We start from the raw sequence: 2902 nt of genomic DNA, 5'->3' as shown, positions 1-2902 counted from the left end.
ACTAGGAAGGACTTAATTACAAAATTATTGTAGTGTAGGGATCCAATTGAAAGGAAAAAAAGTATAGGGACCTAATTAAAAATTTGGTGAAACTATAGGGACCAACAGAGTAATTAAACCAAAAAATAATGACTCAACAATGAAAAATCCAACAAAATTAGTGTTAGTGTTCCTTGTGCTATCTGCATACAGTTTTCTTTTTTTAGTATTTTTTATTTTTAAAAATTTATAAATTTCTTTATTGTTTTCACAATATATTTTACAAAAATTAAAAATAAAAATACAAACTAAACACACTTTTTTTAAAGTTTTTCTACTTAAAAAAAAAAACAAAATTTTATATTTTATCCAAAAAATTGTATTCTTTCTCAAAAATTTATATGTTTGTGTTATACGAAATTTGTTTTGTTTAATTTTATGTAAATTACAAAAATGATAGTTAGTAGTTACTAGTTAGCATCTAAATATTCCTATTCAGTGGTGAAATATATGCATGAGAATATTTACTAATATATGAATATTATTAGTACTCTCAATACTTTTTTTTATTGGATATTGTGTAATATTAGTAGATCACAACCGTAGAATATGAAAAAGTTATTAGTATACTTTTTTTTATATATATAAAAGGTAAAAACTGCATTTAAGTTTGAGTTAAATACAGCTCTAATTAATTCCATTGTCTCATGAATAAGTTTGAAAACTTACATCACATCAGTGCAATTTTTCATCCAGTGAATTCAATTGAATGTCTGCATCAAAATATCCTACCAGATCAACGAACAAAATTAAACAAATCATATTAGGCACTGCTAAATTCTATTCACCAAGAATTCAACACTTACTCCATCTGATGCTGATGCTGACCAGCAACGGCAAGAATCATAAACAATGTTATGACATGTCTCTGCCCATAAAGATTATCATCAAGAACGTAGTGCTTGTGAAGCAGAAGAGCTCACACATGAAAATTGTAGTAGATTACTCAGCATATCAACTGTTATACATCAAAAACCTATATGACAGCACTCCTCTGTCTAACCCTAGCTTTCTCAGAATCAATAATAGACTCCACAAGCTTCACCACATTCTCAAGCTTCCCATCTGCATTCACTATACAATAATCAAAATTCTTCACGTGCTTCACCTCCTCCTTCGTCGTCGCTATCCTCACAAGCAGCGACTCCACCGTCTCCGTCTTTCAATCCACCAGCCTCTCCACCATCGCCGCCTCACTCTCCGCCACCACCAGAAAAATAAAGACCGCCGATTTTCCTACACCTTCCTCAGCGTCTGCGCACCTTGTATATCAACCCTAAGTACAATATCATAACCCTTCGCCATGAACTCTCTGATCTGCTGCTTCGGCACACACCCTTAGAGTCACCGTACACGAGTGCGTACTCGAGAAGTTCGTCGCCCTCCACCATGGAGAGAAGTTCTGGCCGTGAACTTCGGTAGGGCGCTTCGGGCGCGTGGTGGCGGTTATGACGAAGTGAAGGTTGCGGCGGGAGTCCCGGAGGCGTTGGATGAGTGCGTCCTTACCAATGCTGCAAGGACCGCAGATGACGATTATGAGCGGATTCGGTTCGGGTCGGATGGGTTCGGAGCTGAATGAGAATCCGAGTGAGGATTCGAGGGAGCGGTTGGCTTTGTCGATGGAAGGGATCCGGTTGGTGTCGCCCATTCTAGATGAGTAAGAGTGGCGCGTGGGTATAGAGAGGCGCGTGAGGGAGTTGAGGAGGGTGGGTTTGGATTTGGCGGTTATTAGTGGGAAGGTGGGGAGGGAGTGAGGGAGAGAGGTACTCAACTACCTTCGGAACATGGAATCGGGACTTGGGAGAGTCAAAGGCAAAATTGTCGCTCACTGTAAAGAGCAGCAAACGTAATGCTTGCTTGCTTGCCTGCCTCCCTCGCAGGTAATAATATTCACTCTCTTTCTCAGATTCTATATCATCTTCATATTTTATTATACAGCCGTAATTTATTAATATTAGTATATCACACAATATTCAATTAAAAAGAGAGTACTAAGAGTACTAATAATATTCATACATTAATAATATTCATGAAATGCTCCTTTAATTATGCCAGAAACTTGCTTAGCATGGGAATATTCCGATGTTGATTTTTCTTTTATTATTGTTATTGAAAGGTTAAGTTTGGAGGAAGGTGTATATAACTATATATGTCCATACTTCACGGAGTCAAGTGTAAAATATTCGAGAATTATTTATTAAATATTCGTATTCGATCTAGTTTTATTTTTTTATTTTATTAATATAATATATATTAGTTGTTTAAAATTGTATTTATTATTGTTAATATATTTAATCTATATATATGTATAGCTCGATTTTAATATTATACCCATTATTTGTGTTTAGATTCAATTATATCCCTAAAAAAATGAATTATATAAATGTTGTAGGAATTAGTTTCAACATTTGATGAGCTATTTTTCGGAGTAGATCATCGATTCTATCCTAAACATTTGTATTCTAACTTCAAGAAGAGATTTTTAAAACTCAAACTAAAGCACTCATGATATGTAATTGACGGCAGGATAATATTAAATCACTTTTACAAACGCTAGGGATACAAATAGGACGATTTAAACGTTAGGGATACAAATAGAATTTACCCCAAACGTTGGAGACAAAAACGATACTTTACTCATCATTATAAGACCTTAGTAATATTCAGACATAAATGTATTTTTTTACATTATAACTTAATTATCTATTTTGTACCAGCTATTTTTAACCACTGGTAATTTACTATCATGTCTATAAATCAAAATTTGAAATTTTTTTTTTTTTTGTTATCAAAGGAAGGATTTTATTGATTTGTTGAAATAGATGGTCTAAAATAAGATAACACTAAAAGAAGATGGTTCCAC

The 2902-nt window shown here is 34.1% G+C and overlaps 1 pseudogene; it reads right to left on the bottom strand.

Moving 5' to 3' along the window:
- Window positions 789–1970, bottom strand: LOC107634715 (annotated as a pseudogene).

Source organism: Arachis ipaensis, chromosome B03, assembly GCF_000816755.2.
Source record: "Arachis ipaensis cultivar K30076 chromosome B03, Araip1.1, whole genome shotgun sequence".
In the NCBI taxonomy this organism is placed as follows: Eukaryota; Viridiplantae; Streptophyta; class Magnoliopsida; order Fabales; family Fabaceae; genus Arachis; species Arachis ipaensis.
The sequence above is the reverse complement of the archived record's forward strand: the minus strand, read 5'-3'. Positions and strand labels throughout refer to the sequence as shown.